This window comes from Lithobates pipiens, unplaced genomic scaffold (genome assembly GCF_037356315.1).
Source record: "Lithobates pipiens isolate NorthernLeopardFrog02 unplaced genomic scaffold, aLitPip1_a1.2 Scaffold_16, whole genome shotgun sequence".
NCBI classification, from domain to species: Eukaryota; Metazoa; Chordata; class Amphibia; order Anura; family Ranidae; genus Lithobates; species Lithobates pipiens.
Window position 1 is genome coordinate 227,662,963 of NW_027507748.1, and position 12,317 is coordinate 227,675,279.

Consider the following 12,317-nt stretch of genomic DNA (forward strand, 5'->3'; position numbering starts at 1 on the left):
TGATCCTCCGTGGGTGCAGGTGCTGCCGAGGCCGCTGGTTTCTGCTGAGGAGTGAGGCCTTCATCCCGAACGGCGCCATCTTGGGCCTGCGCGCCGGCCGGCTTCATGTAGAAGTCTGTAAGCTTCTTCGCCCCGTGGACGGCGGATCTGCCTCGGGTCATGTCCCCGGAGGTGCGGGGTGATCCCTGGAGCTCCGTGGAAGGAATCGCGGTGGCGGATGGCGCTGGATGCTGTGTGTAGCTGAGTGGATGAGAGGAGCTCAGCACTTATGCGGCCATTCCGGTCAGCGGCCAAGCCACGCCCCCAGGTAATATGTTTTTATTGTCTACAATCCTGTGTATACAAGGCTGCACTTAAACCAATAGGTTTACCATTGTATTAGTGGTTCAGTAACATTTGGAATCTAGACTAAAGAAAAATAATGAAGAAAAACAACAAATAAAAAAAGAAGGGAAAACAAATATAACCATAATGAGAAAGTAGAGACTGTATCATAAGTAAGGAGTGTACTTCTATCTGGTTTAGTAATATAATGGCTACTGTTACTTTTATACATATTCAGGACATTTAAAAACCCAAGGGTATCCACTGATTGTGGAAAGCCTGACTTGTGTCTGATTGAATGGCAAAGAATTTTTCATAGGAGCAATGAGTTGATACTCTTTGGATGACTTCCCTAATCTTAGGGGCTAGGGTTGATTTCCATTTAGCTGCTATAGTTATTCGAGCTGCAATAAGAATATGGCATATCATGCTTTTAAATTGGGTTGGTATTGTTTTTATAGTGAGGTTAAGAAGGGCCAGTTAAGGGTTTGGTTTGATAAAGAAGCCCATTACAGAGGATATTAACTGGAAAACTGAATTCCAAAAACTACGTATGCCCTTGCAGTCCCAAAATATGTGGCTTATACTTCCCTTCCCACTTTGTCTCCAACAAGCATTTGTTTCTGTAGGGTAAATTAGAGATAATCTAACCGATGTGAGGTAGGATCTGTGTAGAAGTTTCAACATATTGTCCCAGTGATTTGTACAGTGGGAGTATTTAAAACATGTTTGAATGGCATCTTTCCATTCAGTGTGGGAATGAATAGTACCCAAATTTTCCCAGGTGGTCATGTGTGATGTTTTAGAGAATTTCGTTTTGTTCAGTAAAAGTGAGTAGAACCAAGATAAACCTTTAGGTTTATTGTAATGAGATTGAAGGTAATCCCAAACTTCTTCGGGTAGGTCATACGTTGCTGATGGGTGAGTTTGTTGGAAATGTTGGAGTTGAGTAAGAGAGTATGCATGTGAAGGTGGTTTTATTGTGAGTGCTTCTTGGATTGTTTTAATATTTTCCTGTAGCCAGGAAGTTATCTGAAGCTCCGGAAGTAGATGTTCATATATTTGGAGATTAGTTATGTGTTGGCATACTTTGGTTTCTGGGGCAATATTTGACTGACGTTTTTCCCACACTGAAAAGGTTGCTTCTGTTGATGGAAGTGTAGGGCATTGTATAGGTAGATTGGTGAGTTTAGCTAGGAGCAGAGAAGGCAAGTCCCTATTTTTTATGGTGAATTTTTCTATTTTTACCCAAAGTTTCATGGACTCTGGATCAAACCATGCCCCCATTTGATCTAAAATAGCTGCACTATAATAAATGCGAATGATTGGAAAACCTATTCCACCTTTGAGTCTATGCCTTTGAATGGAGGAGTATTGTATTTTGGGCATTTTTCCTTGTCATATAAATTTTTTAAACAGTTTGTTGACAAGATTAAAAAAATTATTCTGTGATGCAAATAGGGATAGTTCTAAAAAAGTAAATCATTTTAGGTAGAAGAAGCATTTTTAGTGCAGCTATTCTTCCTAGCCAGGACAGCTCATAGGATGCAATGTGTGTTAAATCATTTTAATAGCGTCAATTAAGGAAGAGAAGTTTGCTTCATATGTGGAAAAAGTTGGGGAAGCTAATTTAAGGCCTAGATATGGAATTGTCCTGGTCATCCACTGGAATGAAAATTGGCTCTTAAGTTGGGTTATATATTTTCTAGAAAGGTTGATACCCAATATACATGATTTAGTAATATTCAATTTATAGTAAGAGATTGCACCATATTTTTGCAACACATCATGAATTCTTGTCAGGGAAGAGGCCGGATTTGGAATTGTTAACATTACATTGTCTGCAAATAGGCCGATTTTGTGAGTGTCCCTCGCTATACTGATTCCTGAGATCCCATTGTCAGCCCTGATTGCCTCCGCCAAGGGTTCCATCAGTAAGGTAAATATGATAGGGGATAATGGGCCCCCTTGGCGGGTACCATTCATGATGTAGAAACTTTCTGAGATGGCATTGGATGAGAAAACTCTAGCCGAGGGTTTGGTGTACAGTGCAGATATCGCTGAGAGGGCCAAGCCCTGAAGGCCGGATTTTTGTAAGGTCGCTTTGAGGTATCCCCAATGGACCCTATCAAAGGCTTTTTCTGCGTCCAATGCCAATACTACAGCTGGGGCTTTCTTAGATTATATTGCATGTAAAAGGTTGAACAGTCTCCTCGTGCCATCAGAAGTAGTGATGGCCGAACGGTTCGCCCGGCGGTCGTTTCGCGGCGAATTTCCGACATTCGCGGTCCGCACGTTCGAACGCCTTTTTCCGTCGTTCGCCGCGGCGGACTTACGTGTTTAATGTATACAAGAACTTTAACCTTTGGTGACACGTTTATCATGTGATACAGGACAGCCAATTGAGACATGACAGCACATGGACACTTGTACATTCCCCCTAACCTATAAATACACCCGATCCGGTGGCCATTTTACATTCTTTCTTCTGTTACGATAGGGACAGGTTCCTGTGTGGAGTAGGGAGAGATAAACCACTAGCTATTTGGTACACAAAAGTTCTTTTCAGGACTGGTATAGGTGTTAGGTGTTGATAGGTTTGCTGTGCTGCTGATTCTTGCAGCAGCCTGAGTGTCTTTTGTTAGTTTAGAGAAAGGGAAAGGACGGTGTATGCTACAGGGACAGCCAGATTAGTCTTTCATCATCATCATCATCATCATCATCATTAGCTGTTACTATCAAGGTCCACAAAAGAGCTGTTCCAGTAACCACTAATCGTTCTCTTTTTTTGCCAATTTGTATAGGGACAGGAAGGAAGCAGTGTTGTCAGGCAGTGAGGGTAATTTTAAAGACTTGCTGTTATTATTAGTTCCACAAAGGTTCTTTTCAGGACTGGTATCAGTGGTACAGTAATAGGCTTGTACATGTATAATATTCTTTCTTCCAAATATAGAAAGGATATTATACTTGACTGCTGCCCTTCTGCTGCAGTCTGCTAAACATTCACAACTCACTTGTTCCACAAAAGTTCTTATAAGGACTGGTAACTTGGTATAGGGTGCTACGGTACATAGGCTTGAGTGCGGTACAGTCTGCTGTTCTGTAAGGACCGCTATCGGTCCACAATAGATAGGGTTGACGTGCACCACTGCTGACCGCTGCCCTATACTGCAGCAGTCCTTCAGCGGTATAGGGACTGACGTACAGTCTGCTAATCACTAACACACAACCTGCTTGTTCCACAAAAGTTCTTATAAGGACTGGTAACTTGGTATAGGGTGCTACGGTACATAGGCTTGAGTGCGGTACAGTCTGCTGTTCTGTAAGGACCGCTATCGGTCCACAATAGATAGGGTTGACGTGCACCACTGCTGACCGCTGCCCTATACTGCAGCAGTCCTTCAGCGGTATAGGGACTGACGTACAGTCTGCTAAACACTAATACACAACCTGCTTGGTCCACAAAAGTTCTTATAAGGACTGGTAACTTGGTATAGGGTGCTACGGTACATAGGCTTGAGTGCGGTACAGTCTGCTGTTCTGTAAGGACCGCTATCGGTCCACAATAGATAGGGTTGACGTGCACCACTGCTGACCGCTGCCCTATACTGCAGCAGTCCTTCAGCGGTATAGGGACTGACGTACAGTCTGCTAAACACTAATACACAACCTGCTTGGTCCACAAAAGTTCTTATAAGGACTGGTAACTTGGTATAGGGTGCTACGGTACATAGGCTTGAGTGCGGTACAGTCTGCTGTTCTGTAAGGACCGCTATCGGTCCACAATAGATAGGGTTGACGTGCACCACTGCTGACCGCTGCCCTATACTGCAGCAGTCCTTCAGCGGTATAGGGACTGACGTACAGTCTGCTAATCACTAACACACAACCTGCTTGTTCCACAAAAGTTCTTATAAGGACTGGTAACTTGGTATAGGGTGCTACGGTACATAGGCTTGAGTGCGGTACAGTCTGCTGTTCTGTAAGGACCGCTATCGGTCCACAATAGATAGGGTTGACGTGCACCACTGCTGACCGCTGCCCTATACTGCAGCAGTCCTTCAGCGGTATAGGGACTGACGTACAGTCTGCTAAACACTAATACACAACCTGCTTGGTCCACAAAAGTTCTTATAAGGACTGGTAACTTGGTATAGGGTGCTACGGTACATAGGCTTGAGTGCGGTACAGTCTGCTGTTCTGTAAGGACCGCTATCGGTCCACAATAGATAGGGTTGACGTGCACCACTGCTGACCGCTCACCTATACTGCAGCAGTCCTTCAGCGGTATAGGGACTGACGTACAGTCTGCTAATCACTAACACACAACCTGCTTGTTCCACAAAAGTTCTTATAAGGACTGGTAACTTGGTATAGGGTGCTACGGTACATAGGCTTGAGTGCGGTACAGTCTGCTGTTCTGTAAGGACCGCTATCGGTCCACAATAGATAGGGTTGACGTGCACCACTGCTGACCGCTGCCCTATACTGCAGCAGTCCTTCAGCGGTATAGGGACTGACGTACAGTCTGCTAATCACTAACACACAACCTGCTTGTTCCACAAAAGTTCTTATAAGGACTGGTAACTTGGTATAGGGTGCTACGGTACATAGGCTTGAGTGCGGTACAGTCTGCTGTTCTGTAAGGACCGCTATCGGTCCACAATAGATAGGGTTGACGTGCACCACTGCTGACCGCTGCCCTATACTGCAGCAGTCCTTCAGCGGTATAGGGACTGACGTACAGTCTGCTAAACACTAATACACAACCTGCTTGGTCCACAAAAGTTCTTATAAGGACTGGTAACTTGGTATAGGGTGCTACGGTACATAGGCTTGAGTGCGGTACAGTCTGCTGTTCTGTAAGGACCGCTATCGGTCCACAATAGATAGGGTTGACGTGCACCACTGCTGACCGCTGCCCTATACTGCAGCAGTCCTTCAGCGGTATAGGGACTGACGTACAGTCTGCTAAACACTAATACACAACCTGCTTGGTCCACAAAAGTTCTTATAAGGACTGGTAACTTGGTATAGGGTGCTACGGTACATAGGCTTGAGTGCGGTACAGTCTGCTGTTCTGTAAGGACCGCTATCGGTCCACAATAGATAGGGTTGACGTGCACCACTGCTGACCGCTGCCCTATACTGCAGCAGTCCTTCAGCGGTATAGGGACTGACGTACAGTCTGCTAATCACTAACACACAACCTGCTTGTTCCACAAAAGTTCTTATAAGGACTGGTAACTTGGTATAGGGTGCTACGGTACATAGGCTTGAGTGCGGTACAGTCTGCTGTTCTGTAAGGGCCGCTATCGGTCCACAATAGATAGGGTTGACGTGCACCACTGCTGACCGCTGCCCTATACTGCAGCAGTCCTTCAGCGGTATAGGGACTGACGTACAGTCTGCTAAACACTAATACACAACCTGCTTGGTCCACAAAAGTTCTTATAAGGACTGGTAACTTGGTATAGGGTGCTACGGTACATAGGCTTGAGTGCGGTACAGTCTGCTGTTCTGTAAGGACCGCTATAGGTCCACAATAGATAGGGTTGACGTGCACCACTGCTGACCGCTCACCTATACTGCAGCAGTCCTTCAGCGGTATAGGGACTGACGTACAGTCTGCTAATCACTAACACACAACCTGCTTGTTCCACAAAAGTTCTTATAAGGACTGGTAACTTGGTATAGGGTGCTACGGTACATAGGCTTGAGTGCGGTACAGTCTGCTGTTCTGTAAGGACCGCTATCGGTCCACAATAGATAGGGTTGACGTGCACCACTGCTGACCGCTGCCCTATACTGCAGCAGTCCTTCAGCGGTATAGGGACTGACGTACAGTCTGCTAATCACTAACACACAACCTGCTTGTTCCACAAAAGTTCTTATAAGGACTGGTAACTTGGTATAGGGTGCTACGGTACATAGGCTTGAGTGCGGTACAGTCTGCTGTTCTGTAAGGACCGCTATCGGTCCACAATAGATAGGGTTGACGTGCACCACTGCTGACCGCTGCCCTATACTGCAGCAGTCCTTCAGCGGTATAGGGACTGACGTACAGTCTGCTAAACACTAATACACAACCTGCTTGGTCCACAAAAGTTCTTATAAGGACTGGTAACTTGGTATAGGGTGCTACGGTACATAGGCTTGAGTGCGGTACAGTCTGCTGTTCTGTAAGGACCGCTATCGGTCCACAATAGATAGGGTTGACGTGCACCACTGCTGACCGCTCACCTATACTGCAGCAGTCCTTCAGCGGTATAGGGACTGACGTACAGTCTGCTAATCACTAACACACAACCTGCTTGTTCCACAAAAGTTCTTATAAGGACTGGTAACTTGGTATAGGGTGCTACGGTACATAGGCTTGAGTGCGGTACAGTCTGCTGTTCTGTAAGGACCGCTATCGGTCCACAATAGATAGGGTTGACGTGCACCACTGCTGACCGCTGCCCTATACTGCAGCAGTCCTTCAGCGGTATAGGGACTGACGTACAGTCTGCTAATCACTAACACACAACCTGCTTGTTCCACAAAAGTTCTTATAAGGACTGGTAACTTGGTATAGGGTGCTACGGTACATAGGCTTGAGTGCGGTACAGTCTGCTGTTCTGTAAGGACCGCTATCGGTCCACAATAGATAGGGTTGACGTGCACCACTGCTGACCGCTGCCCTATACTGCAGCAGTCCTTCAGCGGTATAGGGACTGACGTACAGTCTGCTAAACACTAATACACAACCTGCTTGGTCCACAAAAGTTCTTATAAGGACTGGTAACTTGGTATAGGGTGCTACGGTACATAGGCTTGAGTGCGGTACAGTCTGCTGTTCTGTAAGGACCGCTATCGGTCCACAATAGATAGGGTTGACGTGCACCACTGCTGACCGCTGCCCTATACTGCAGCAGTCCTTCAGCGGTATAGGGACTGACGTACAGTCTGCTAAACACTAATACACAACCTGCTTGGTCCACAAAAGTTCTTATAAGGACTGGTAACTTGGTATAGGGTGCTACGGTACATAGGCTTGAGTGCGGTACAGTCTGCTGTTCTGTAAGGACCGCTATCGGTCCACAATAGATAGGGTTGACGTGCACCACTGCTGACCGCTCACCTATACTGCAGCAGTCCTTCAGCGGTATAGGGACTGACGTACAGTCTGCTAATCACTAACACACAACCTGCTTGTTCCACAAAAGTTCTTATAAGGACTGGTAACTTGGTATAGGGTGCTACGGTACATAGGCTTGAGTGCGGTACAGTCTGCTGTTCTGTAAGGACCGCTATCGGTCCACAATAGATAGGGTTGACGTGCACCACTGCTGACCGCTGCCCTATACTGCAGCAGTCCTTCAGCGGTATAGGGACTGACGTACAGTCTGCTAATCACTAACACACAACCTGCTTGTTCCACAAAAGTTCTTATAAGGACTGGTAACTTGGTATAGGGTGCTACGGTACATAGGCTTGAGTGCGGTACAGTCTGCTGTTCTGTAAGGACCGCTATCGGTCCACAATAGATAGGGTTGACGTGCACCACTGCTGACCGCTGCCCTATACTGCAGCAGTCCTTCAGCGGTATAGGGACTGACGTACAGTCTGCTAAACACTAATACACAACCTGCTTGGTCCACAAAAGTTCTTATAAGGACTGGTAACTTGGTATAGGGTGCTACGGTACATAGGCTTGAGTGCGGTACAGTCTGCTGTTCTGTAAGGACCGCTATAGGTCCACAATAGATAGGGTTGACGTGCACCACTGCTGACCGCTCACCTATACTGCAGCAGTCCTTCAGCGGTATAGGGACTGACGTACAGTCTGCTAATCACTAACACACAACCTGCTTGTTCCACAAAAGTTCTTATAAGGACTGGTAACTTGGTATAGGGTGCTACGGTACATAGGCTTGAGTGCGGTACAGTCTGCTGTTCTGTAAGGACCGCTATCGGTCCACAATAGATAGGGTTGACGTGCACCACTGCTGACCGCTGCCCTATACTGCAGCAGTCCTTCAGCGGTATAGGGACTGACGTACAGTCTGCTAATCACTAACACACAACCTGCTTGTTCCACAAAAGTTCTTATAAGGACTGGTAACTTGGTATAGGGTGCTACGGTACATAGGCTTGAGTGCGGTACAGTCTGCTGTTCTGTAAGGACCGCTATCGGTCCACAATAGATAGGGTTGACGTGCACCACTGCTGACCGCTGCCCTATACTGCAGCAGTCCTTCAGCGGTATAGGGACTGACGTACAGTCTGCTAAACACTAATACACAACCTGCTTGGTCCACAAAAGTTCTTATAAGGACTGGTAACTTGGTATAGGGTGCTACGGTACATAGGCTTGAGTGCGGTACAGTCTGCTGTTCTGTAAGGACCGCTATCGGTCCACAATAGATAGGGTTGACGTGCACCACTGCTGACCGCTGCCCTATACTGCAGCAGTCCTTCAGCGGTATAGGGACTGACGTACAGTCTGCTAATCACTAACACACAACCTGCTTGTTCCACAAAAGTTCTTATAAGGACTGGTAACTTGGTATAGGGTGCTACGGTACATAGGCTTGAGTGCGGTACAGTCTGCTGTTCTGTAAGGACCGCTATAGGTCCACAATAGATAGGGTTGACGTGCACCACTGCTGACCGCTCACCTATACTGCAGCAGTCCTTCAGCGGTATAGGGACTAAGAGTTTTGTCACAGGGTCATTTAAAAAATGACATGCAGAGGAAGAGGCAGGCCCTTCCGCAGGGGTGGTAGGGGTAGGGCAGGAGCAACAGGCTTGAGCCAAAGTGGGAAGTTGCAGAAGGTGCGTTCAATTACTTTAAAGGATGCACCAGACTTGGTTGAGTGGCTCGCTCAGCCTTACTCTTCTGCACCCTCCTCATCCTCTCGATCTGCACCCTCTTCTTCACTCTCTGCTATGTGCACCCCCAAAGACACTACCACCAACAACACGACCACCACCACCACCACCACATACCTTCCGCTTGAGTCACTGGAATTATTTTCCGATCCATATCAAGAGGACATTTCTGATGCGCAGCCACTCTTGGTATTGGATCAGGAAGAGGAGGTAGCAACAAGCGCTACTCAGCAGTCTGACGCCAGTACCCAGATCAGCCCAAGGAGGAGGTTGGTCCCCGGTGTTGCTGCCTACTCCGAGATCTCTACTTATAGCGGTGGGGAAGGTGACGTTGATGATGACGTGTCTAGTGATGTCACGTGGGTGCCCACAAGAGAGGAAGAGGAGGGGAGTTCAGAGGGAGATATGGACCAGCAGATAGGGAGGAGAAGCAGCAATGACTTACATTGCACAGCAGGGACAAAGCAGACTGCAAATGTATCAGGAGCGAGTCATCGACCATGTACGGTCACATCTGGCGCTCCCAGGACACCGGCACATGGCTCCGCAGTGTGGGCTTTTTTTAACGTGTCCGCTGCTGACAATAGCGTTGCCATCTGCAATCTTTGCAGTCAACGCGTTAGTCGCGGTAAGCCCAATACTCACCTAGGGACGACCGCCTTAAGAAGGCACATGAGCAGCCATCACCGAGCCCAGTGGGAGCAACGGAACACACAAAGCCACACTGCAGGCTCTCACCGTCCAGCCTCGTCTTCTACTTCTCCTTCTCCTCTCTCCTCACAATTGTCCTCCACTCCACCTTCCATCACGCCAAGCTCACATTTTTCTGCAAAAAGGCAGGCTTCCGTGGGCCTAATGTTTGAGCGTAAAAAAATGATGATGCCGGATAACCCTCTTGCCCAACGGTTGGCGGCTGGCTTGTCAGAACTCATAGCCCGCCAACTACTGCCATATAAACTGGTGGACTCGGAGGCCTTTCGCAAATTTGTGGCCATTGGAACACCACAATGGAAGGTCCCAGGAAGGAAGTATTTCTCAGAGAAGGGCATCCCAGAGCTATATGGCCATGTTCAGCGGCAAGTGAATGTATCTCTGGCACACAGTGTCGGTGCCAAGATACATCTGACCACAGACACGTGGTCTAGCAAACACGGGCAGGGAAGGTATATCAGTTTTACTGCCCACTGGGTGAACCTTCTGACGGCCGTCAAGCATGTAACCCGTGGCACCCGTGTAGATTTGGTTTTACCGCCACGGATTGCATGCAGGCCTGACTCTTCTTCTCCTCCTCCTACTCCATCCTCCTCCCTCTCCTCCTCAGCTGCCTCCTCCTTTTCCGCTGCTAGCGTCTCTTCCACTGCACCGCCCAAGCTCCCCAGAACCTATTCCACATGCCAGGTGAGACGTTGCCATGCCGTGCTGCGTCTGTTGTGCCTGGAAGCAAAGAGCCACACTGGCCCGGCACTCCTTTCAGCTTTGCGTTCACAGGCAGATGAGTGGCTAACACCGCTCAATTTGACAGTTGGTAAAGTGGTGTGTGACAACGGTGCCAATCTGCTTAGCGCATTGAAACAGGGCAAAATCACGCACGTGCCGTGCATGGCACACGTCTTAAACTTGGTCGTGCAGCGATTCCTTGTCAAATACCCTGGGGTCCAGGACATCTTGCGGCAGGCAAGGAAAATCTCGGCCCATTTCAGAAGATCTTACACGGCCATGGCTCGCCTTGCTGACATTCAGCGGCGACACCATCTGCCGGTCAGACGTCTTATTTGCGATTGCCCGACGCGATGGAACTCAACCTTCTATATGCTTGATAGGCTGCTCCAGCAGAAACGTGCAGTTAACGTCTACCTGTATGAACTCTGCGAAAGAAACGGTTCTGGGGAGCTGGGTTTTTTTTCACCGCGCCAGTGGCTGCTCATGCGCGACACATGCAGACTTCTGCGGCCATTTGAGGAGATCACCAAACTGGTCAGTCGCAGCCATGGCGCCATCAGTGACATGGTACCTTATGCCTTCTTTCTGGAGCGTGCATTGCGTCGTGTCATTGATCAGGCTGTGGAGGAGCAGGAGCGGGAAGATGAGGAAGTCGCAATGCTGGATGAATTCCCAGGGGGGGCTACTCTATCTGAGACAAGTCAACAACAGGAGTCTGATGAGGAGTCAGAGGAGGATGGTGCCGGGGCGGATGAGCAGGAGCAAGAAGAGCATGCTTTAAACCTTTCTGGGATCCCTGTTGTGCGTGGATGGGGAGAGGAGAATGAAGAGGACGACATTATCCTGGATGATGAGCAGGAGCCAGGCCACCACACCGCTTCCACTTTAGTGCAAATGGGGGCCTTCATGCTCCAGTGTTTTAATAGGGACCCCCGTATAAAAAGCATGAGGGTCAAGGACCAGTACTGGGTGGCAACGTACTTAGACCCCCGGTACAAACACAAAATGGCGGAAATGTTACCGCCGTCGCAGAGGGCTGTCAGAATGCAGCACTTCCAGGCCTTGCTTCGAGAAATGCTGCATTCTGCTTTTGCGTGCGCTGGCAGAGGAGCAATTCCCACTCCCAGAGAAGGATTTGCGGGTACCAATCCAACAGCGCCTGCAAGAAGAGGCCGGTTTGAAGATGTGTTGGTGACTTCGGATATGAGGTCATTCTTTCAGCCGACCCATCGACAGGTGTCATCCGGATCCAGCATCAGGGAACGCCTAGACCGTCAGGTGTCCGACTACATTGGGTTAACGGCCGATGTGGACGCTCTGAGGAGTGATGAACCCCTAGACTACTGGGTGGGCAGGCTTGACCTCTGGCCAGAGCTTGCCCAATTTGCAATCGAACTGTTGGCTTGCCCCTCATCCAGTGTCCTGTCCGAAAGGACGTTCAGCGCAGCAGGGGGGATTGTGACCGATAAGCGTACTCGCCTAGCTCACCACAGTGTTAACTACCTCACATTTCTAAAAATGAATGAGGCATGGATCTCGGAGGAATTCAACACATGTGACCAGTAGACCATGTATATGTCTATAAACTATTTTTTTAATCAAGCACACAGACCTTCTTAATTCATTTGGCTCACTTCCTTGACCCAAAAAAGCACACCGTACTATATGCCCCTACC